Source organism: Coptis chinensis, chromosome 6 (assembly GCF_015680905.1).
Source record: "Coptis chinensis isolate HL-2020 chromosome 6, ASM1568090v1, whole genome shotgun sequence".
Lineage (NCBI taxonomy): Eukaryota > Viridiplantae > Streptophyta > Magnoliopsida > Ranunculales > Ranunculaceae > Coptis > Coptis chinensis.
This window is the reverse complement of record NC_141461.1, coordinates 17626602-17652836: the sequence shown is the minus strand read 5'-3', so window position 1 is coordinate 17652836 and position 26235 is coordinate 17626602. Positions and strand designations below refer to the sequence as shown.

Sequence of the window (26235 nt, the reverse complement as noted above, 5' to 3'; positions counted from 1 at the left end):
TGTTGTATAGAAATGGCCTCTACCTTTTTAGTGAGTGATTCGATTAGAGTTTTAAGCTCCGAATCGTGTTTAATTTCAAACATACCGGGCGTGCCTTAACTGTTGAAGAAGAACTAGCGGAGCGGAGTAATCGCCACTACCCCCAATTATTATTTCGCTTAGTTTGGTCCTCTAAAAATTTATAAGCCTCCGAGGCTCCTTTGCTTAAGAAACTACCCCATTCATTATGTCAAGGACTTCTTTATGGTGGTGTAGAAGTCCTTTGAAAAAGGCACGAACTAACGGTCTTTCGCTAAGTTATGGTGTGGACACTCTATAAGCGGATCGGTGAAATGATTCCAAGCCTCTCGAAAATGATTCATGAGGATTTTGTCGAAAAGAAATGAATCTTGAAAAGCATCTCATCCGTTTTTAGGGGTGGGTAAAATGTTCCATAAATAGGCTGAACAAGTTTAGCCCACGAGTCCACGTAATTAGGGCGCTTGGGCAGTTAACCAAGACGCCTTTATCGGCTAAGGTGAAAGGGAATACCCTTAATTTAATTTGTTCCGCACCAACCGTAGGATGGTGGAATGTTGTTAGGACTTGTTCAATCCTACGCGTAGCCGATAAGGTTTTTCATGGTCTAAACCATGAAAAACGGGTAACAAATTAAAAATATTTGGAGGGATTCTCAAAATCCCTCATTGGTCCGCTAGAACGATGCAAGATTTGGGGCTATCGCCAAGGCTTTGTAGAAGTCCGAGAGAGAGTCTCTCTTTCTTCCCCATTATATCGGTGGTGTGTGTGAAATAGTAGTTAGAGGTGTAGTGGGTGGTATACTAGATAGATTTGATTGTTGATGTTGTTGTGTATTTACGCTTCGGTGTTTTTGTTTGGCCGGACCTTAATCTCATGCAAGACTAAGTCGAACTTAACTAAACATGCAACACTCCAAACAATTTCGATATACTAGTATAAACCTCTAACAGAGAGATCGCGAGGTGTGGAAGAAAGGAATACCTGATTAGGCCCTTGCTTCGCTTTTATGAATAGCGCCTTGTTTACACTTGTTCAGCAGTATATAGCGAGGTTAGAACACTGAAAAATATGAAAGAGCAAAGTTCGAATCAAAACCGTCGAAATCTGAAAAATTTAACCGCAGTGCGGTCATTGCATAGAAGCGTGTCGCTGCCTCAAGTAATTTTCAAATTACAGTTGTTTTAGATGGTCGCTACTCCACATGGGGGCGGGTCGCGCTTAGTGTCCAGTAAGTTAGGGCGGGTCGCGCTCAAGGAGGGCGTGCGCGCGCTCAGTGTAATTTTTGCCCGGAATTTTTCAACTCTGAAATGGACAACCACAGTATGAATCAAACAAGGGTGGGTGGGTGAAATGGGACTTAAAAATGATTACTTCTACAAGGAAAACAATGCTAAAGTGCAACTAAGATGGCAGCGGCGCCATTTGATAAATGTAAAATGAATAGTTTACCTACGAAATGAACGATGAATTCAATCCGTAAGTAAACTAAAACTAATCTTTTGAGCCTATGTTTATCAAAGCTTCTACTCTCAATGCGAATTGCACTAAGTGGAGTAAGAAGTTCGTTCCACTCCTAGTTCCCTAGCATGGATTGTTTTCTAAGTCTAAGAAATCAGTCTTAAGTCAATGAGAGCTTTACTGGGGGAATTAGACTACGATGCAACTACCCACCTAAATGCAACTAGTCTCCACTATCCGACAACTAAGGGAATGCTACGTCGATTCGATGTTAAGGAGTTAGAGGGGATTGATTCCACCTTAACTCAACTTAATCCACTAGCTTAATTTAGTCGTCAGAATCCGAATTGAACTCGCTACGCGAACAATCGGTTCTTCCTAATCCCTAATTACACATGGCATTCCTACCAATTAATAATTAGCATGTGAACGATTAAACCCATTCTCATGGTGAACTAAACGTTTCTAGAGTGGAAAGGAAATTACGACGATTCTACGATAGTCGGAATCAACCTTTCATCAAGGCTTCTCAACCCCCTCTAATGGAGGTTCAGCCTTGAATCATTCCGCAATCATTTCCATTTAGATTATAACTAAACATACTATCAAGATTCGAAATTTACTTAATTTAAACAATAATGAAATCTAATTTAATGACTAAAATGAAATAAGGACAGGAATTGAAATTAGATCTAGAATTGGAAATGACAAAATCGAAATTGATAAAGAATACTACTTTATTTATCTAATCAAATTGAAGAGCAAGATTCAAAGGTTTAATCTACTACAATGAATTGAAACTAATTAAACTAAGTTCTAAAACTAATTAATGGAGGCTAACTAATCTAGGTCTAACTATCTACCTAACCTAACTGCCATTAACAATGAGTCAAGCTTTTGTTTTATACATCCAGATCCAAAATCGTGCATGGGCTTGGAGCCATGTTTTTGGGCGGAGAATCGTGCCCAAAACCCAATTCTTCAAATCCAAAAGGCCTCTTCAGCTAGATTCGGCTTCAACAGACTTTTCGTCCACTTCTGCTCCTCTGATTGGGTCAAGGCTTAGACCATTGCAAAGCTCTTTCCGAGACGGTCGTTTTGACATAAGGTAGGCCCAATTCGAGGTCCGAGTCCAAAGATATGGCATTTGGAAGTTCTCACGACTTTGCTCCCTTTATCTCGCTAAAGTGGCACATTTCTGCACATAATGGACTTTGAAGCCCGAAATACATAAAACACGTAATCGGATTAACTCTTACTTATTATTCACACAATTGGTCTAACAAAGATGATTATTAAGGGGTTAAAACTACAGTTTTGGGCTCTTATCATTCCCCCCTTTCCTCTGTCAGCTCAAGTCCCTGTCTTGATGAGAATAAATGAGCTTTTAGACAGTGTATTTATAAGCACGACAGATGCTACGACTTTAACTAACACAGCTATGTTGAGCGTTACTGCCCGTTGCGTGCATGTGCCAGGTTGTCACCTCGTTCTGGACGAGGTGTTATGTTGTAACGATCTATCATGAGTCCTGGAGATTATCACCTCATTCTAGACAAGGTGTTATGTTATAACGATCTTCCATGAGTTTTCCTGATTCGTGTTGGACACGTGCATAATATATATAAATATATTATTCCCTCATAGTCATACTTTTAATATAAATTACTCTCTAATACTCAAAAATACACCTCAGAATTCCTACATATTACATTGACTTTTCATTCTTTAACAATGAATCTTGAATTTTTTTTCTACATATTACAATACTTGTTGTAGTTTGCACCGAGCATTCAATCATATAAAGCGATCTATTAGATCTTCTTTGTGATTGAATCCATGATGAGAGCGTGAAGGCCTGCAACCCCGATGTCCATAGATGCCTGCGCCATAGAGTCTATCCAACACTCTAACGTCTTCAGGAGACGACCAACACAACTCCAATCCACTTCATCAGTTGTCAATAGGATGTGTTCAATTACATCACTTGCCAAAACCATGCTCCCACTAGTATCCTCCCCATCACTGCCATAAACCGCATCCATCATCTTGATCAGGCAATCTACAACATATTGCAGCCCTTTGGTTGAAGCCAGGATTTTACATCCTTCAATAGAGGTTGTTATTTGAGACAATAGGGGAAGCATAAATAAAACAGAATAGAATGGTCTTGGTTCATCCTCACCCTTGATTGAAAGAAGGTACTCGAGAAGATCTAGAGCCTTTAGCATGCAGGCAAAAGGTGATTCCGCCAAGTACTTCCCAACAAACAACACTGAATCAAGAAGATCCTCTCCTTTTCTATGATCATGATCCTTTGCCTCTTGCAAGGACTCTAGAACCTTACCCATCGTCTCGTTCGGACCATTGACCATCATTATTCCCATGCTTTTATCAATATAACTCCCATTGATTTCAGAGACGTTTTCTACTGAGACCGATTTCATCATCTTTTCTGCTTAGACTGATTTCATCATCTTTTCTTATGATGATTCATTCACGTATGAATCTTCAGTATAGATGCGCGCACACAAGAACAACTAGCCCTAGCATTTCCAGAGAGATAAGAGATAAGAGAACGAAGATAACAATAAAACAATCAAACAATAAAACAGGCACTGAATACCAAAGACACGTGGCATCTACAATTATTACAAAACTCAGGATGTGATACAGACCAACTAAGCAAAACCCAAACTACACAGAGACTAAAAAATCCTACAAAAATTTTGGCAGAGTTTCCTCTGTATTTTCGACATTTAATAAACTTAAATCCTGTCATAACTTGGAAATCCAATAAAACTACACCCAACTACTAAAAGATATACTAATTCGTAGAACCGGCTACTTAACCATCTCGACTAGTGCCAGTTAAGTCAAGTAACCAACCCTCGAATCAAATATCAACAAATTCAAGCTAACTAGAGGAAGGAACAAATTTTTGGTTCAAATTTCACCTCGGGGCTCAAAGTAGAGGAATAAAATTTCAAAATTGTTACGACTTTCTACTTATGCTGATTTCCACAATTCCAAACGCATATGAAATGATAAACTAGCTAGATTAAGAATTGAAGAAAGCAAGTCAAATAAGTGAATAACATATGTGAGCTAGAAAGGTAATTCTTTCAAGACAAGCTATAGATTTTAAGAAACAAACCTATAGATTTCAAGATAGCTACTCTTAGAAGTTAAAATAAGGTTGATAAGCTAATAGAATCCTTAAGGGATAAGCAAGTAACAGGGGCATCAATCAAGAGCAATAGTACCTGTGCAGTAGTAAAATCAGGATAACTATAAATTATAAGACCTTTGGTTACAGGTTGTGAACAGAGTCATAATTACACAACGAGTAAGCATCTTCACTCACCTCTTAGCTCGAGAAACATAAGCTAGTATGAACTTGCAGCAGTTTACTTCTCTAAAGGCGAAAAAAAGTTGGTTCCACAAAGATCAAAAAGTGGAGAGATGCTATGCTGTTGAAAGCATACAGTGCGTCAAGAAATTCAAAAAGATGCAATTGTAACTAAGAAATAAGCAAGCCCAACACTACATTAAGAAGAAAACATATGAAATTGAAGGATATAAATATCAGCTCCAAGAACCAGATCAAATCCCCCTGGATACTGATCTGAAATTTGTTTTATATGATTGTCATCTCCCCATTCTAGCTTCTCTGCTGCCAATCCTAAGTACAAGTGTCCATAAAAGACAAAGCTTATCAATATAGCTTCTTTTTGTTACTAGACACTCGGCTTAATTAAAACAAATAAAACCCCATAGGAAGATTATTGTTTTCTCCTTACCAGAACAATTACTACGGCATTCCGAAGCTGCATGGAGCTCTACATTTTTCTTCAAGATCTAAGTGGCTCACCAAAAACATAACAATTACAACTAATCCATAGACATAAAGAACTCACAAAACAGAGCGATATTTTGTACTATGACTCAAACTTTATTCAAAACCAACAGAGAGGCTGACACTCCAAACCATTAAACATGATAAAAAACTGACAGCCAATACAAAAACACTTTAACTTTATTCCAAACCAACAGAGGCTGACACTCCAAACCATTACAAAGAAGACTACTGCCAGAATGATTTGCGACCTTCTTGTATGCCTTTGACACCATGTAATGCCGATTCAAAAAGAAAATCATTACAATACTAGTTCCAAGTGAGGGTTTGGCCGAACCAATTCTTAAAGTTTTCCACGTACAAGTCATACGCTGACTGATCCAAGTTCTTGCCACACAATTGAAGGTAACCAATAATCGGATACCCAGTTTCCTCAACAACGGGCGACTCGGAGGTTCCCATATAGTTCCCCATGCAAGTGGAGGCATGTCCACACTATGGTCCGAGAATGGCTGAACATCTTCCATACTTTGGTCCCTTTCATTCCGTCCTCCATAAGAATGATGAAGAAGAGGTGCATATTGTTACGAAGGTATCACAAATGTAGATTCAATAGAATACTTTTCAGAGATAGAGCATTCCAATCTCCATAAAAATGAGGGGCGATATTGTTCGAAAGAAGTAGCATAGGTGGAAGCAATAGAGTATGCTTGAGGATCATTCCAATTCCCATAATATTGAGAACGTGAATATTCTTACGGAGGATTAAGCATATGAAGAGTCGTAGAATATTCAACCATATTTGAACCAATGAAGAATATCCATAAAGGCTGATCAGAAGAAAACAATCCTCCAAATTGGCCCGCCAACGAGTCCACGCACATCTCGACCCCATGAGTAGATACCCTTGCCCATAAAACAATTGCTAGAGTCCGTGCCTCTCGTAGGATCCGCTCTCACTTTGTCGACCTTTTCTTTGACGAGATCCTCGTTAGGTGGAAGCACCATGGTCAGAGTCTTGAGTTGCATGGTCAAACCCATCCTCTTGATAAAAGTATACTCCTCTATTATCACGGCCTGTGAGGAACCACCAGTTGCTTGTTGAGACCCAACAATAGTGCATCCACCCCACCACTTGGCGGGCGTGAGGATCCATCCACCCTTGACTTGCATTGAGGACCCACCCCTTGACTCAAGTGACCTTGGTGTCACCCGTTTGGACCCAACACCACCACCAATGGAAACTCTAGGTTGTTGTGACTGAACCCCATCATTACCATCAAAACCTGGAGGACCACCACCACCTACTCGACTAGGACCACTGCCATCTCCACGACTACCACCACCTCCTCGACTTTGACCACTAGCACAAACTTGAGCATGATCATCATCAAAACCAGGGGGACCACCACCACCTACTCGACTCGGACCACTACCATCTCCACGACCACCACCACCTCCTCGACTAGGACCATTGTCACCAAGTACGGTACGGGTTTAAAACGGTATACTTGAAAAAAACTTAGTTCGTGTTTTAAACGGAACGTCTCGGGAAAAAAACGGAAAAAAAAGCGTAAAAAAACGTGGGGCATAAAAAACGGGTTTAAAACGGTAAAACGGGTTTAAAACGTATAATACGTATAATACGTAAAAGAAACGGTAAAAACCGATGATAAATAATATAATAGATAAGGAGTTTGATTTTCTATAAAAGTGGGAAAAAAATAGACACATAAAATAAAAATAATAATAATACAAATGAAAGAAAATTCAAATACATGAAAGTATCAAATTATCATTACTCATCCAAATACTAGAAGTTTTAGATTCAGTGCCAAAACACTATTCAAAATAAGATACTACTAATTACCAACCATAATGGCATAATTAAGTACTACAAATAAGTTAATAATTTTAAAAATTTTAATTAATTATTAATAGTCTAAAGCAAAATAGAACGGTCTCAATAAGTCAATCTAACGCCCACTCTTCAAAAAGGTAAACTCCAAAACCCTTTTCTTTTCTAGCATTTTCTTTTAAAAAAAAAAAAAATTTTTAAACGGGAGATTTTCAAAATCTCGGGTTTTAAACGTTTAAAACGTTTAAATCGTTTAAAACGGGTTTAAAACGTTTAAAACGCATTTTGTTGAAAACCCGGTTTTAAATCGAACCGACGCCTTTGGCAATATCTCGGGTTTTAAACGCGTTTTAAACCCGTATTTGGTGACAATGACTAGGACCACTGGCACGAACTTGAGCATGATGATGATCATCATCATCGCTATCGTTATCATCATAAACAACATTGTAAGCATTATCGTGCTCCCCATCACTAGGCATTCTCCATGCATCAGGATCATAATATGTTTCACCATCAAGTTGAGTGTCATTAGGAGATTGAACTGCTTCAAAGTTATCCTCAGGATTGGGATTCGGAACAAGTTCCCAATTTCCATCTATTGGCACACCAGATTGCTCTGCAATGTATGAATTAGGACGACCGCTTTCATCTAATAATGCCTCAGGGGTTCTCTCTCTGTCATCAATCCAATCAAAAATAGGACAGTCTGAGTCATTATCGACTGGGTACAATGATGTGAGGTCCAAGATCTTCTTCTCTTCTTCGAATTGGTTCTTTAGTTAGACATGCTTGCTTTTCAGTCGAAGGTTGTAGTGGACAAAGACTTCGATCCTCCAAAGGACTTCGGTTCTCGAAGTTACAACGTTTTGCCGAAAGTGTATGAATCCAAACGTGCTCCATTCCTCTCACATCCGGATGATGAGGTAGTTTGTGAGAGGATCCATTATATTTTAACGTGAAGTGGTCGACATAACCGCCTTCAACATTCATCCACCAATCACCGTTTGGTCAATGACAAACAATGTAGACCATATTATATAATTTTGTATGGACTAAAACTAAAATAGGTCGATTTACAAGTTAAGTAGTGGTTAACAATGAAACTAACCCGCATGACTTTGGTTCTTCCATATACAAGAATTGGCGCAGAAATACCCCGAAGCCTCTCGATAAGCTTTACATTCATTTAAGCAAGCCAATTGATCTGATAGGTTTGGGATCAATTGGTTAATAATTGTCTGCATTACTGAGAGGAACTCCCCATTGTATGCAACATTTTCACTATCAGTGCCGTAAATTACGGCAGGATTAAGGTAGTGTGCTACAAGCAAAATATTAGCTTACAACAGTTATGGTACAATTAAATAAACCTCGAGTTAACAAAAATATTACCAGCTTTGTGTAATGGGTGCCCCAATTGGTTGTTCCACCTCCTCTTAATGATTCCAACAATCCATTCAGGTGAAAGGAATCTTCCTCCGAACTTGCTCAATTGTTATTTCTACCCATCTGTGTAAAAATGGCATGGTCGGTTTATCATCACTATCCACCTTCCGCAATAAAACCACAATGGGTTCTAATACGTATACAATCCCTTCACATTCTGCCAAAATTTCTGGTCGCTTTATAATATCCTCGACCATCATCATCCGGACCGTAGGATTATCATTCTTGATTTCAAGATATCCTTCGAAGTAAACATTGACCGAGCTTGTTCTTTCTTCAAGAAACTTTTCAATGCCATGTAATTACTGGGCAAATCTAGTTGGACCAGCTCGGACTAAGTCTCCACCACACACTTCCCTCATAAGGGAAACAACTCGAGAGTGGTTATAAATGAAAGACGTGATATCCTTCACCTGATCAAGGATTGCTTTCGTCGACGGGGCTCGAGAAAATTCTTTCAAGATAAGGTCTATAGAATGAGCCGCGCATGGGGTCCAGAAAAGGTTATACCCTATTGTACATGAAGTAGTTTAGTAGACAGTTCATACAAAAAACCTATTTGCAAAAGGAATCTAAAATGGGAGAATAAAACTTATTTGTAAGTATACCATTTTCTCTTGCAAGCATCTCTCCAGCTTTCTTAAAATTCGCCCCGTTGTCCGTTACAATCTGAACAACATTCTCCTTGCCAACCTTGTCAACAACACGTCTCATGTGTTTCAGTAAGTGGCGGTAATCTTTCTTGTGTTTCGATAGATCAACGGACGAATCAAAAGTCATGAGCCCATCACAATACACCATGAAGTTCATCAAGCACTAATCAGCGTTGGACCAATCCAGAATCACACATAACAAAGGACACCATATGTAGACCATTTTATTTTCATATGGTCAATATACAATTGCACTCTGCCTTAAGCCTCTGCAACTCTGAATTTATTAGTTGATAGGTCAAGGAGGGTCACTCAAGACCGTAGCGACATGCCTCATCGAACATCGGCTTGTAATACGGGTTGTTGCCCACTGCATTTGGAGACAAGTTTCCCCAAAGTACAAATCTAGCCACAGCTGTTCTAAACACCCCAGCTTTTGACTTACCAGCTGGAGTCATCTGGTGGACAGATGGTTGATTAACATCAGGCCTTCTCGGCGAATCGACATCAATAAGCTCGGGATGCCTAGTGCTCTTCGAATGGGAGAAGAGAGACATAAGACCTTTGCCTTTGCGAGAGCTTGTGCTTGCAACATTGGTGTTCTCTCTGGTTGAAGCCTTCTTATCCCACGAGCCCGTCTCACAGAACCTCTGGTACTCATCCCTAGATTGTTGTCGTGCCATCTCGAACTCGTTGTCATCCTCGTCTGAGTCTTCTCCAGGAGGGTGTGCATGCATGGCAGCTCTATAATGTTCTTCAGTTATCTTTTTTCCATTTCTCTTCTTAATTCGGACTCAATTATTTGTCGGAACATGTCTCGAATTTCCTTTCCACACTTCAAACATTTCTCAACATTTTTGTTCCCTCCGCCAAGATGTACTTTCAGCCTTGTAATGCCACCTCCAGCTAAAATCTTGTCACAGTATTTGCATTGTGTCCCGTTTTTATTTCCAGGGATACGGATAGCGTGGTCCCACCCAATATCAAATCCCTTTGGCATTTCTATCCTCATTTATCACAAACGAGAATAATTTAATATATACATCAAACCAAAACATAATTAAATTTGATGATTCCTATTTAAAAATACATGGATCAAGTACGTGGTCCTATAACTCAAATTCCAATGTTGCCTTAACTGTGTCTGACACTTTTTCTACATTTAATTCTAGTAGTCAAACATCCAAATATTAACAATATCAAACAATTACAGTCAAGTTTGAAACCGGCATCCGGGCTTGTGATCGGAATTAACCAATCTTTAAACAAGTAGGAACTCTCGATCACCCGTAGGTGCACCGCGTTCGAACCAAACTGCAGTACTTTGAGTGATATCAAGAATATTCCAATGCTAACTATGTACTTTTATTGATATTCCAATGTTGCCTTAACTGTGTCGGGCGCTTTTCCTACATCTAATTCTAATATTCATGCCTCTACCAATGCTAATCATATCTTCCCTGTACTTAGAAATAACGGTATAAATCATTTAGACAATTTTACCATTGCATTATATTTTAACATTAACTTGTTTGTTTATAAAACAAAAGAGCTAAAAATATTTTGACAGAGTTTCTTTTGTTTATTCAACTTTTTGACCACCTGTATTATGCCTAAAATACTCATATAGTAAATAATAATAATAATAATAATAATAATAATAAAAACAACAACAAAAAGACAAACATAAATTCTATAACTATCAGTTTATCCATAGAATCTGAATACCAAGTTAAATTACATTAGCCATTCAAATTAATTTAAAGTCATGCGCAAATAAAATATAAAAACATATAACCTCGCATTACTTGATAACTAAACCAAGAATAAATCTTAACACTACCTAATATACAAACCAAATGACTTTATGGCACACAACCAAACCATATCCCTTATATGCATACAAACACCCACAATTTCAATTGTTGCAAAAAACAACAAGTAACAAATAAAACTAGTATACGAAATGGGTAGAAGTTTTACCTCAAGACAATCAGAAGCCAACTCCACTACTACAAATCAAACTCCACTACTGCAAATCAAACTCCACAATGAACAATGAAATGTTATTTGAATTATTCCCTTTCTTACTCAAAATACTAGAAAAATTGATATTTGCTGGAAAAAAAAAACACGACATACCTAGTGCGCAACAACCAAAAGTGGGAGAAGAACAAACCACTGAGACAACACGACGTACCTAGAGCGCAACAACTAAGTTTTCAGCTGTGTTTATGCTGCAAAATAGAAAAACAAGCAACCACTGAGAACATACTTGTACAAAAGACAAGGAAGAGTTTGCTCTACCCTCAAAGACAAGGACTAAAGACGGGTACAATCCTCTTCTAGATGACTTCAAGAATACAAAATATCTTATGATATACATAACTCAAATATAAAACCACCACTTAACATCACATTCTAAAAAAAATTCGGCAGAGTTTCCTTTGTATTTTCAACATTTCATAAATTTAAAATCTGTCATAACCTGAAAATCAAATAATATACTTCCATAACATATATTAAAACCTCATACCTCATAAACCCAAGTACCCAACTACTCAAATATATATTGATTGGTAGAAAAAAAACAAACAAAAAGTAGATGATCCTATCGCTGCATTTCGACATAAAAACTTTATATATGGTGGAGTTTGATATCCGTGGTCGCCATGGTGCAAAATCGGCTATGATCGTCCCCGGCACGAAGCCCGACTTGACTCACTTGAGAAGCTTTTTAGTAGAGGATTGTAAGTATTTAAATGAAAAGACAACTTGTAATTTAAAAAGAATGAAGGAGACCCTAATCGTAATGTCTTCAAATGCAAATTATCCCTTTCGGTTAACTCTATACAACTTGCATTTTTATGTTACAGTCTTGACCAAACACAAAAAATGGAGAAATATTATATAAAGACAAAATTTCTTCCACCACTACGTCTATTTCTAATATTCCATCACTGTCTTTGACAAAACATATTAGGAATGATGAAATCTTCAAATGCGCTAAACCGTGCATTTGGTATTGGTCCTTAAAAGAAGTTCACTGACAGACTCGAAACCAGAACTCAATTTAATTCCCACTTGGAATTGAATAGAGAATATTTGAACCTTATTTCTTACCCTTGTCAAATTACTAGATTACACTTGCCGGCAACATATATTGAAATAGTCTAGTTCCAGTACATTCCCTTGCTACCATCAAAACTCCTCTCTTACAAACATCGTCATTGTCATACCTATATTCCATCATAAATGCCCCTACGAAAACTACAAAGAATTGCCAACGATCCGCTAGTCTATATATATTATAAGAACAAACTTTTATGCCCAACTGCTTAGGTGCTAGTGTAGTCCTAAGCATCTCAAAGATACATGAATTGCTTGTGGGATCCGCTAGTCTATATATATTATTATCGCCGTAAGTCACAGAGATTACTACCATGTCTTGCAAAACCAGAAACTGGACTGCTATGGTGGCTAGTGGCATATGAGAAGGTTTGGTATTAAGCACTTAGGGATAAAATCTAAGGAATATTCAAGGAATCGGCGAAATGGTAGAAGATATATAAAACATGTTGAAAGTTGAAATAGATGTAAAATAGATAATGCTGAAGCGCATACATACTCCATATCCAGTAACGTCACCAATATGTATATATTGTTAGAGTGAATGTATGCATTTTTGTTAATTGTTTTTAGCAAACAAACACTCTATCCACTGATCTACAAGCGCATGTTCTTAAGAGTTCAAAAACTATTTTTCTCAAGGATTTATCACATCAAATGGTGTCTACCAAAAAAGACATACATAACATTCTCACTTCAATGAAATGCTATATGGTTGAACAACAATAACACGGTTTAAAACAATATGAAAACATAAATCCAATCATATTGAAGTAGACTCACTTCTAGGAACCTGTATTTTTGCTTGAATCTGGCCAACAAGAGCTTCTTCAGCGAGGCAGTTCTTTCTCCAGCTTCATACACAAATGAGAAAGACAAAAAATCAAAAAAGATCATGCATCTCTATTTATAGGGACCCCTACACAAATATACAACAACAATTAACGTAGATACAAACATGCCAAATACCATTTGACAAACTAGCATACTACTTGGGCATTAAAGGAGTGCTACAACAACCTAACCAAAGATGCAACATTTTGGTCATTGGCACTACGAAAATATCACCATTTACTAACTCATCCATTCAAGATAAGTGAATCAGTTTTGTACCTAAAAGACCTTCATATATAGTTCTAAGTCATTGAAAACCATTATAGGGTACAAATATGAGAAATAGTATAGGCTACAAACGAAATGATGATTTCATCTAACGCACCAAAGCGTATCCCAGAACATGCTATGTCTAGCTGCTTCTTGCTCTTTCATCACTTTAACAACGCTAGGAACCATGCATAAGCTTTCAAGCAAGCAATTAACATATATATGTCCTAATATATGCCACAATCACGAGTTTCCGGATTGTTATCTGGCCCTAGCTATTAATACATCGACTTTCAAGAAATCAATTAGTACTACATTTGTGAGTAATGGTGGTTTTATGGTTGTTGAATGATTTGGTTCAGGGATGGCAGAAGTTCCAAGACATAAAAAGGCATTTATTGCAATGAGAGCTCTAGGGGTTGATGACAAGACTACTGAAACATTATTGAAGAATTTATTGAAAGTGTATAAAAACTGGGAACCTATTGAAGAGGAAAACTATAGAGTTCTTGCCGATGTGATATTTGAAGATGGGAAAAATCAGGTGGTTATTGTTTTTATATCATTTTTGTGGTGTATTGTTGGGCTTGTTTTACATCTTTAGTGAAATGTAAGTAATCTTATTTGGTCATGATGTTATCAGGTGGAGGAAGCAAGGAAGAGGAAGGAATCCCAGAGTTCTAGTGATTATGAACATCAACCGAAGAAATTAAATTCGACACAACAAGAAAGTCGAGCTTCACATTCGGGTGGTTACCCTCTCCAATCGTCGGTGTAACTCCACCACAGTAGTCCCGAGTCGAGGAAAGGGAAATAGCAGCTTCCCAACCTTTTCCTAGGGGAAGATTACCGAGACACGTGCCTTCTTCACCTGGATTGGTTACTAGGGACACACAAAATGGACATAATATATCTCAAACTCATAACAAAGCAATGCAAGTCCAGTTTCACAAATGAGCCACTTCAGAGAACAAGGAAACAACAATGAACCAAAGCCTACTTCATCTAGATTGTGGTCTAGAGACGTAACAAATGAACCTAAATCACCTCGGACTCATACCGTGATCGCGATGTAAATGAACTCAAGCCTGTTTTGCAACGGAGCCACTTTCAGAGAGCAAGGAAAAGACAATGTCTCGTCATCTCAAAATAGTATGAGGCAGGATGTCGCAGGGCATCTAGTTCTTGTCCTAGGGCCAATAGACCAAACTCCAGCCCGGTTCACCACAAGCACGCCAAAACTCAAAGGAAAGGAACCTATCATTCATCAAAATGGTAAGAAGGTGAATAGAGAAATTTTCAAAGAAGTATCTATGGGGTTGTCCTTCAAAGAACCAAAGGTTGAAAATGGCTACGCAATGGTTCCTAGCAATTATGGTTACAATGCTCTCTCTGAGATAACTTTTGAGCCATTTATCAATCACAACCCCGAAGTTCGAGGTTCCAGTTTGTTATAGTTCGATCAATCAACCAAGATCCTCGGCCAGAAATGGTATGCCCATTTCTCTATTTACATGTTAGTAGTACTTTTATTTTTATTATTTTTATTTTTTCTTTGTACTCGTGGTTTCAAGTATGAAGTCAAGCGAAAGTTTGTTTGGACCGAATCACTAACTAAACATTTCACTAGAGTGAACATTTCTAGCTGAGACCAATTACCAAAATAAGATAACCTTGAAAACTTGAAAACTATTACTAGTGAAAAGAGTTTTGTAGCCTCACTTGACCCTAGTTTGCAATATCATGCTAGACACGTTAAAGTTCACAGAGAAGAATCAGAAGTTAAGTTACTAATCTATTAATAAAACAAACTTTTAAATGAGTGCTAAAACAAATAACAGTATTTAGAGTTGGAAAGTTATACATGAAGCAAATAATCATGGATGGGAGGGGACAAGAAAGCTTACCTTATTGAGCTCTGCAATTGAATTTTCACAAGCACTGCAAGAGACCGAGAGTGGAGAAGAATGAGCTTATAGCCATCAAAATTTCGCGTGGGAGATAGAGTAGCTCGCGTGGGAGAAGGTAGGAGTAGCCTTTTTTTTTTCTTTGTCGGTTTGCAATCACCAGCCCTTTTCTTCTTCTTCTTCAATTCTCTCCGAAAATATCGTATAAATCACACATATCGTGGAAATATCGCAAAATATCAACAAAAATCGTCAATATTTACACTGGTTTTTATCCAAATTGGTATCGCGATATTTATTTACCCTTCTTTGAAATCTCGATATATATCGCGATATATCGCGATATTTTGTACTATGGTCGCACCAGCCACGACCTTAATCGTAGCCCAACAGTGGCTAAACACAGCAAAAACTTGTCACGAACCTTTGTCAACTAGCTACGGTCTCTGTCTGTTGACAAACAAGCGAAGGTTTTGGTCCATGGCTAAAAATTTGGGACATCCGTGGCATAAAGTCCATTTTCTTGTAGTGAGAAATTGGATGCAAATGCATTGAAATAACCTCAAAGAATAGTTAACTGAAAATCGGAAGCCGGATGTAACTGCATCGCAATGACCTCAAAGCATAAATAACTAGAAATTGTAAACTATCGAACTAACATAGAAAAATAATTAATGGAAAATCAGAAACTGGATGCATATGTATTGAACTAACCTCAAAGAGTAATTACCGAGATTGGAACCTAGATGCAAATGTAATGAACTGATCTCACAGACTAATTAACAAAACATCGAAAACTGGATGCAACTATAATAGATGCAACTAACGGGAAATCATAAAGTGGATGCAATTGCACTAAACTAACTTCAGATAATAATAACGGGAAATCGGAAACTTGATGCAATTGAACTAACCTCAAATAATAATTAATGAGAAATTGGAAACTGGATGCAACGTACTACATTGAACTAACCTCAAAGAATAATTAATGGAAAATCATAAACTTTATGCAAATGCATTGAACTAATAACCCTAAAACTTGTTTGTATTATATATAGGGGAATAAATGTCTCGACAAATATATTTTTGCATTTTAAGTAGTGTTTATCATAATTCTTTTATTATGATTGGGAATGACTTGCTATTCAAGTAGCTTCAATATTATCTTCGCCACATTAGGCATTCTCACAAAACTTTAATCAAACTTCTATTATTAAACCTAACACCAAAAAGAAGTCAATGGGTTTTATCAAGGTTTGGTGCTTTTTTTTATAGATAGTGGTGCAAGAAATTTGAATAAGTGATTAATATATATTTTTCATATCTCATAATTATGCATAGTTGCTAATATTTTTTAGAATAATTTAATGTAACGACACCCGTTCGTAGGACGGGTTCGAAAGCTACTTATGTCTAATGAACCTAGAAATTGTGACTTGGTAGTTTGTTGTTGCAATTAGGGAACAACTTTACCTACTACTAAACCATAATACGGGATATTATTGTTTGTTAATAAAAGGGAAAACGCTAGTTTTACCTACGAACAAGCGATTAAACTCAAATGTAAATAAAACTAGAACTATTTTTGTGCTTATATATATCAAAGTTTCTACTCTCGTTTCAATGCAATATGTTTAAAGTAGACAAATCGTTCCACTCCTAGTTTGTTTAGGTGTAACGTTTTCTAGTTCATGTAAGCTAACAAAGTCGTGAGAGTAATGGAATTGAAATTAACTACGATGGTGAATCAAATAATCAAGATGACATGATTCAAACTATGGAAATAATAAATTGACAATATGAGGAGGAATTATGGGGATTTGATTCCACCTTATTTCGATTTAATCAACTAGCGAGGAATTGTCGTAATCCGAATGCTTTCGCATAGTAATTTGGTCTTTCTAGTCCCTAATTGTTCATGGTAATCTCTACCAACTACCAACTAGCATGTGAAGCAATCAAACCCATTCTCATGGTGAACTAATTACTTTCTTGAATGGAATAGATTATTACAAACAATTCTATGCTAACAACAATCAAGTTTCATCAAGACTTCTTCAAACCCCTCTAATGGAGGTTTTAGCCTTAAATCATTATACTATCATTTCTAAAACAAGAACAATCAAAACAAGTCATTATTAAATAAGTAATTAACTTTATTGATCTAATTTAACAATAGTCTAAGATTCAAAATGAATTAAAACTGAATTTAAAACTAATTTAGAACTAAGATTATGAATAACTAATTATCAAATTAAGACAAACTAATTATGAATTTAAGACAACTAAAGCTAAATAAGAATTGAATCATAAAACTAAGTTGAAATAAAAAACTAATTCTTTATTATAAACTCAATCTGATTCTAAATAAAACTTATTTCTTTGTTCTAAAACTAATTAATTGAATGTAACAACTAATTCTATCAATTATAACTAAGTAAAAAAACTAACTTTAAAACTAATTTTTGATCTAGAACTAGGTAGGTTAAGAGCTAAGCTTTTGTCTGTTGATATAGAAGAGACCAGATCCACAATTTTGTGCATGGGCTTGGAGCCATATTTTGGGCCGAAAAATCGAGCCCAAAACCTCATTATTTCAGTCCACAAAAGGATTTTCAGCTGGAAATGACTTCAACAGACTTTTTGTCCACTTTTGCTCCTCTGATTGGGTCAAGGCTTAAACCATTAGAAATCTTGTTCCATGCCGGTCGTTTTGACATAAGGTATGCCCAAATTCCAAGGTCCGAGTCTAAAAATACGGCCTTTGGAAGTTCTGCTGACTTTTGTGCGCTATTTCTGCCCGCGTTGACTTTGACTTTTCAGCTTTGATCGAGCTTTAAAAAGGTTTTTTCTCCTTGAATCTTGGCCTTTAATCATAGAACTTCTTAGCAACCAACCTTTGCTCCTTTATCTCGCAAAAGGGATGCATTTCTGCACATATTCGACTCCAATGCCTGAAATACATAAGAACACGATAACAGTACTAACTCTTACTTATTAATCACATAATTGGTCAAAAAGCAATATTGTTAAGGGGTTAAAACTACAGTTTTAGGCTCTTATCAAACCACCTCCAAACAGCATTTTGCTTGTCCTCAAGCAAATATGAGAAATTAAAATAAGTGACCAAAAATGGAGTTCTAACTAATCTCGTTTCGCCGAGTGCGATTGCATTGACCATATACAACAAGGCCTTAAACCACTAAGAATTCCCTAGTGAACGAGTTATAGCCTCGTGAGAGTTTTCCAGTGAAGGTACTCATAAACTTCATCTATACTACAATGACTAAGAAATAAAACTATTGTTTCCTTATTTATTCTCAATATCTATCCATCTCACTAGCAATGAATACAGAATAATCAAGTCAAAACCTAAGCTAATATATACATAATAATCAATCATCTATGAATAAACATATATATACAATGAGTAATGCTATGTAATGCACTAACAGGTCCGTTTTTGAAACTTTGGAATAGCGTCCTTAAGTAGGTCCTCACATAAATGTCAAGACAAAAACACACTGATTTTTCTGCGCTTTCAAGTTTACTCCTCCGTTAAGTAGTGGGCACACTTTATCTTACAATCATAATGACACACAAGGAAGCCGAAGTCGATCAAACACATCTGCCACTTACGATCACACTAACCTATTCCTAATTGAGCTAGAGGTCTTTATTAGGTGTTGTGGGATTGGGTGATGGTTTAAGAATAAAGGAAATAGATATTAAAAAAGAACCAGTCTGAGATAATAGAGTCTTCATATTATGTAACTAGATAAAACCTTGTTCTTACTTTGCTTCTACACTTTGTTTCCATCCTTAGCCATTTTTTTCTTTTTCTTTGGCTTTTGACTCATTTTATTTTGTTTTTGGAGTTCTAACTCTTTATTTTTATTTTATTTTTTTCTTGGATGGAAACTTTCTTTTCTTATTTGAAGCACTAACAAATTCTTGGTTTCAAAGGTCTTTCTCTTTTCTATTTTTCATCTCTATTCTCAGACTTATTCAAAGAATGGGTAGGTTTTTTTTTTTTTTTTTTTTTTTTATTTATTTATTTATTTTTTTTTTTTTTTGTAAAAGGGTAAAGGATTTGCAGTTTATGAAAGGCTAAAGAAAGGCTCAGAGGGGCGACTAGCAGAAAAATAATTTCATAAGGTTTGAATTTCTGGCTATATCGATCCAAAGAGGGCCTAAATTTTCGCTTAAGATATGGTATAGTGATCAAGCAAGTGGACGTGTGATTTTTCTATCTGAAATTTACTTGTGTCATTTCTCAAATATTTCACTCATATAAGGTTTTAGGCTATATTCTCACAGGATTTGTAGAATAAGTACTCTAGCCTAGATTTCATAAACTTAATGTCAATACAACATAGATACTCATGCAATATATTTATAGAAAGATGCAAAGATTATTACCTACATATTAATCTAAGTTTCTAAATATTTTAATGCAAAAGCTAACATGAAACTTCTAGATTATTAAGAGCATAGAAAGAAAACAATACCAATATTCCTAAGTGTATAACATAAACTTTTTATTTATATTTTTGAATTTTAAAAAAAAAATTACTATAAAACAAGTGCATATTATACTATCTATATCCTAACAGATGCCTTAAATTACGCGTGTTTCTATGCCACTCCCAAACAAAAAAATCATGTTTTGTCCTCAAAGTATTGAAATAAAAAGGGTAGAAAAATATCATGAAAACACGTGAAATTTTGGAACATCTTATCTCAAGCGTTTAAACGTTGTCAATTGATAAGAGCCCAAAACTGTAGTTTTAACCCCTTAATAATCATACTTTTAGACCAATTATGTGAGTAATAATTAAGAGTTAACACTGATTACGTGTTTTTATGCATTTCAGGCTTCAAAGTCCATTATGTGTAAAATGTGCCACTTTTAGCGAGATAAAGGAGCAAAGGTCGGTTACTAGGGAGTTCCGCGGATTAAAGGCCAAGATTCAAGAAGATAAAGCCTTTCTAAAGCCCGGTCAAAAGCTGAAAAGTCGACGCGGCGGCGAAACAACACACAAGTCGTGAGAACTTCCGAAGGCCATATCTTTGACTCATACCTCGAATGGGACCTACCTTATGTCAAAACGACCGCCTCGGAAGAGCTTTCCAATGGTCCAAGCCTTGACCCAATCAGAGGAGCAGAAGTGGATGAAAAGTCTGTTGAAGCCAACTGTAGCTGAAGAGGCCTTTTGGATCGAAGAAAGAATTGGGTTTTGGGCCCAAAACATGGCTCCAAGCCCATGCACGATTTTGATCTGAATGTATAAAACCAAAGCTTCACTCTTTGTTAATGGTAGATAGTTAGACCTAGATTAGAAATTAGATTAGTAGCCTCCATTAATTAGTTTTAGATCTCAGTTTTAGAATTTCATTCCCTGTTTTAGATTAAAACTTTAAATCATTGTTCTTTATTGATTAGATAAATAAAATAGTTATTCTTGTCAATTTCAATTTTTGTCATTTACAATTTATTAGATCTAATTTCAATTCTTGTTATCATTCAATTCTTAGTTAATTAATTAGATTTCAATTATTGTTTAATTTAGATTAGTAAAGTTAGAATTTTGATATGATGTGTAGTTTAGATTCATATGGAAATGATTGCGGAATGATTCTCGGCTAAACCTCCATTAGAGGGGGTTGAGAAACCTTGATAAAAGCTTGATTCCAATTATCGTAGAGTCGTCGTAATTTCTATTCCACTCTAGAAACGATTAATTTGCCATGAGAATGGGTTTAATTGTTCACATGCTAGTTATGAATTGGTAGAAATGTCATGTGTAATTAGGGATTAGGAAGAACCAATTGTTCTCGCTGCGAGCGAGTTCAATTTGGATTACTGACGATTAAATTAAGCTAGTGAGTTAAGTTGAGTTAAGGTGGAATCAATCCCCCCTAATTCCTTATTATAGAATCAACGTAGTATTTCCGTAGTTGAATCAATTATAGTTTGTATCTTGTGGGTAGTTGCATCGTAGTATAATTCCCCCTCGTAAAGCTCTCATTAGACTTAAGACCGATTAATTAGACTAGGAAACATTCCATGCTAGAAAACTAGGAGTGGAACGAATTTGTTACTCCACTTTATTTCGATAGATTTGAGAGTAGAAAATTTGAAAAATATAGACACATAAATAGTTTTAGTTTACTTACGTTTTGAGTTTCATCGTTCATTTCGTAGGTAGATTATTCAATTTTATGTTTATCAAATGGCGCCGCTGCCATCTTAGTTGCACTTTAGCATTGTTTTCATAGTAGAATTAGTCATTTTTAAGTCCCATTAAACCCACCCACCCTTGTTTGATTCATACTGTGGTTGTCCATTTCAAATATGAAAAAGTTCCACAAAAATATACACCGAAATACCGCAAGGCTTATAAGGAGCGCCTTGCTTCTATAGCTGAACACGAGCTTAACGCTTCCTTCCTGAGCCGACCCGCCTCTATAGTTATGGACCACGAGCGACCAACCCTCGAGACCGAGCTAACTATCTTCGACAAGGAGCGGACCGCCTCTATGCAAAATTTTTATGGATTTCTACAGTTTGTTTCAACTTCGATTTTTTAAGTTTTTTTTTTGTTTCTAACTTGTTATTCACACATCGAACACGCCAGAAACAAGACGCTATTCATAAGCTTAAGCAAGGACACTATCGTATTCCTTTCTTCCATACCTCGCGATCTCCGCTTAGAGGTTTCTACTAGTATATCGAATTGTTTGGAGTGTTGCATGTTTAGTTAAGTTCGACTTAGTCTTGCATGAGATTAAGGTCCGGTCGAAGAAAACAACTAACGAATTACACAACGCTAACAAACAAGTCTATCTAGTTTCCCACCCATTACACCTCTAGCTACTATTTCAAACACACCACCACCCGATATTATGGTCAAGAAAGAGAGACTCCTCTCTCGACTTTTATAAAGCCTCGAGCGATAGCCCTAAATCATGCATCGTTCTAGCAGACCAGGAAAGGGGGATTTCCGTGATCCCCCAAATATATTTAATTTGTTACCCGCTTTTCATGGTTTAGACCATGAAAACCTTCATCAACGCGTAGGATTGAACAAGTCCTTATAACATTCCACCATCCTACGGTTGGTGCGGAACAAATTAAATTGAGGGTATTCCCTTTCACCTTAGTTGATAAGGCGCGCCTTGGTTAACTCGCCCAAACGCCTAATTCTCGTGGACTCGTGGGCCAAACTTGTTCAAATTGTTTATGGAACATTTTACCCACCCCTAAAGATGGATGAAATGCTTTCCAAGATTCACTTCTTTTCATTTAATCCTCATGAATCATTTTCGAGGCTTGGAATCGCTTTCACCGATCTCCTTATAAAGTGTCCACACCATCACCTAGCAAAAGACACGTTAGTTCGTTGCCTTTTTCAAAGGACTTCTACACCACCATAAAGAAGTCCTAGACATAATGAATGGGGTAGTTTCCTAAGTAAAGGAGCCTCGTGAGGCATATAAATTTTGGAAGATCGGACTAAAGCGTAAAAATAATTGGGGGTAGTGACGATTACTCCCGCCCCGCTAATTCTTCTTCAACAGTTAAGGCTACCAAGATGTTTGAGGTTAAATCAGATCCCCGAGCTTAAAACTCTAATTGAATCCCTCATAAAAAGGTAGAGGCCATTTCAGACAACAAAAGCATATCCCCATCATGAATGTAAATTCAAATCCATGTAGTTTCATTTGAGTCCCCGAAAGCATCCCGACTCCCATCGGCCTATAGCCTATGAACATTCTTGTTCCATTAATAGTGAACCTAACGCCCTTGAGACAAAATCCCAACTTCGGTTGGAGAAATAACCAACAAGTCACACCTACAGGGTACAATAATCAATATGTTAGGCCAACGACACTTATAACCAAGCTCCACCACAACAAGGACAGATCGGGGTAATTATAATAATTATAACAACCAAGCAAAACCTCGACAAGGTCAAGCACAAGGTCAATGTAGTTATAATAATTATAATGCTAATAGAGGTATCGCTCCTAGAAATAATAACTATCACAATCCGCCCATAAATAATCAATGCGAGATAGTTCCAAATACACACCAACCGTGACTACTACACCCACACAACCGAATCGTCTTGACACCTTCATACAAGTGAGCCAACAACTTTTCCAAACCATGGCTCAATCTAACCAACACATTCTACAACTGCTAATAATTTGAACCAACAGTTAGCCCGAGAGAAAGCCCAACCAAAAGGCGCGTTTCCGTGCCAATTTATACCCAACCCTAGAACAAAGAAACACAAACCTTTGAGGTAAACGGTAATACTAGTACGAAACTACAACCGTGGGTAGCTTAAATGCCATCACCACTCTCCGCTCGAAGAGTGGTTGATAACAAAGTAACTATGCCTATAGTTACCCCATCAAGATTCTCTACACCGGATATCGAACTAGATACCGAAATAGAAACTCAAGAACCTACCACCGTAGAAGTACCAGTTAAACCACAACCTAAGAAACAGAAAGCCAAGGTTACACATCAAGTCGAGCCATACACGCTTAATTATAGAGCTTAAACCCGCTGCCTCAGAAATTAGCCATGCTAACCAGGGATACTAACTTTGAGGAGATTAGAACGTTTTTAAAAATCTAACGATAAACCTTCCTTTTCTCGGCTATAAAAAGCTACCTAACCACGCTTAAGTTTCTTAAGGAGTTGGTACTACTAGGCGTAAGACCAACATACCTAAAGACGCTTTCTAACCTAACAGCTTCCCAACTTTATCCTAAAATAATGGAATTGTTAAGTACAAGGACCCCGGTCGTCCCATCGCATAATGCACCTTAGAGATTCTCACACGACGACCACTACTAGACTGGGGCTAGTGTTAACTTACTCCCGTTTTATTTGTATAAACAAATAGGCCTAGAGGAGATGCAACCTACTAAAATGACATTGCAATTAGCTGATCGGTCAATTAAGTATCCTAAGGGTGTGGTTGAAAATGTGCTGGTTAAAGTCCAAAATTTTACTACCCAATTTACTTCGCTTCAAGTTATCCTCGGACCGCGTAAGTCACTAACAACTCTGTACCTATCATTTTAGGGCATCCCTTCTTGGCTACTGCCAACGCGCTCATAAACTGCCGTGATGGTTCGATGTCCTTGTCCTTTGGCCATCTTTCTGTTGAGGTAAATGTTTTCAAAACGAGGACACAGTATCCCGATTCATCTACAAATGGCGAGGTTAGCATGATCGAGAGCTTAGCTCAAGATTACTTCAAAAACATGTTTATGGAGAAACAGATTAACAAATTCCTTTCCTTCGGAAATTCCGACTTTAACAATGACTCCCTAGTAGTAGACGAAATCGAAGAAGAATTCCTCGCAACTCTTTTTTGCACCGCTTTTTACCACTTCATGAGTCCCCCTTGCCAACAACCATTCATCCCTTGATGCTATGACGGAAGATGAATTTTTCAATCTCTATCCCAAAGTTGATCCTTTTGACCCACCTATTGAGGAATGTCTTGCATATATCAAGATTTCTAATGATATGGACTTGAGAGCTCTAGCTGAGAATCATTCACCTTCCATCACCAATATTCCCCACCCTCCACCTTTTCAAAGGAACCTCGAGTTTGCACTCGATCCTTTAGTTTCTCCCCGTGGCTTCATGATTTTTTAAATCCACCTAGTAAACAAATACTTCCCAAGGATAAACCACTTGACACCTTCATTTTAAGACTTGAGATACCCCTAACTACACCATGAATGAGTTTTGTGCTAAACCCACATCCTCATTTTTTCCATGCTTTCCCTTTAAAACTTATCCCAATCCACCATATTTTCCACAACCATTCACTTTTCCACACTTATTCACTAGGACACCCTCTCGCTCAAAGATGAAACATAAGGTGCATGCTCGGTTATGTTATAGGTCTATCCGACTTCGCTTTCATTCCACTAGGGTCAGGTCGTCAGAGGGAAATCTTGGTGCTTGATTGTGTTTGGATATGTTTTCTGTGATATTTATTTATGGAACGATCCACAACTATTTCGGTTGTTGATATATGATAAACCGCATATTCATACATATGTTTAGATAAGTCTAGGGAATCCGACTTTAAAAGACCCAAGTTTTCGTGATAATACCAACTTTCTCGAGATAGGCCAAACAAAATTTTCAAACTTAAAAAGAGTTTTCCAATTTTGTTTGGGGTGGCATATTTTGGTATTCATTTCAAATCTTGTTGCCACCCTAAGCCCCAAGCCATGTTTACTCCAAGTAGAGTTTGTGTTAGTTAGTACGCAAATAGCTTTAATTGTGCTTCATATTATCATATCATCTTTACAATATTTCACATTGTGAATCGCCAATTTTTGCCACGCTTCTATGGTAAATTTTTTCTTATCTCTTTACACTTTGAGAACAAAGCGCTCGATTGTTTGGGGTGGGATAGAAACATTTGCAAAAATTAGACACTTTTAGGATGTAAATTATGCACTTTTATTTATAAAATGTTAAAAATTATAAAAAAATAGTTAGTTACATAATTTAATTGTGTTATTGAATTGTTTCATGAACCCCTTCTCCCAAATTGTTTGGGGTGGTATAGAAACACGATGTAAATGTTAAGCACATATTAGGTTGTATATTACGATTATTTGTCTTAAAATTAATAAAAATAAAAAAAAAAGTTATGCTATACACTTAGGAATATTGGTATTGTTCCTTTCTCTATGCTCTTAATAATCTAGAAGTCTCAATGTAGCTTTTGCATTAGAATAGTT

At 36.9% G+C, this 26235-nt stretch overlaps 2 long non-coding RNA genes across 2 annotated transcripts; both read right to left on the bottom strand.

Moving 5' to 3' along the window:
• Window positions 1-5113: 5113 nt before the first annotated feature.
• On the bottom strand, window positions 5114-5767 carry LOC147491866 (uncharacterized). Its single transcript, XR_015198890.1, has 2 exons — window positions 5283-5767; window positions 5114-5164 (listed from the first exon to the last, which is right to left on the bottom strand). It is a non-coding gene; the product is annotated as an uncharacterized LOC147491866 (long non-coding RNA).
• A 5525-nt stretch (window positions 5768-11292) lies between these two features.
• Window positions 11293-13284, bottom strand: LOC147491865 (uncharacterized). Its single transcript, XR_015198284.1, has 3 exons — window positions 13211-13284; window positions 11441-11535; window positions 11293-11330 (listed from the first exon to the last, which is right to left on the bottom strand). It is a non-coding gene; the product is annotated as an uncharacterized LOC147491865 (long non-coding RNA).
• Window positions 13285-26235: the final 12951 nt, after the last annotated feature.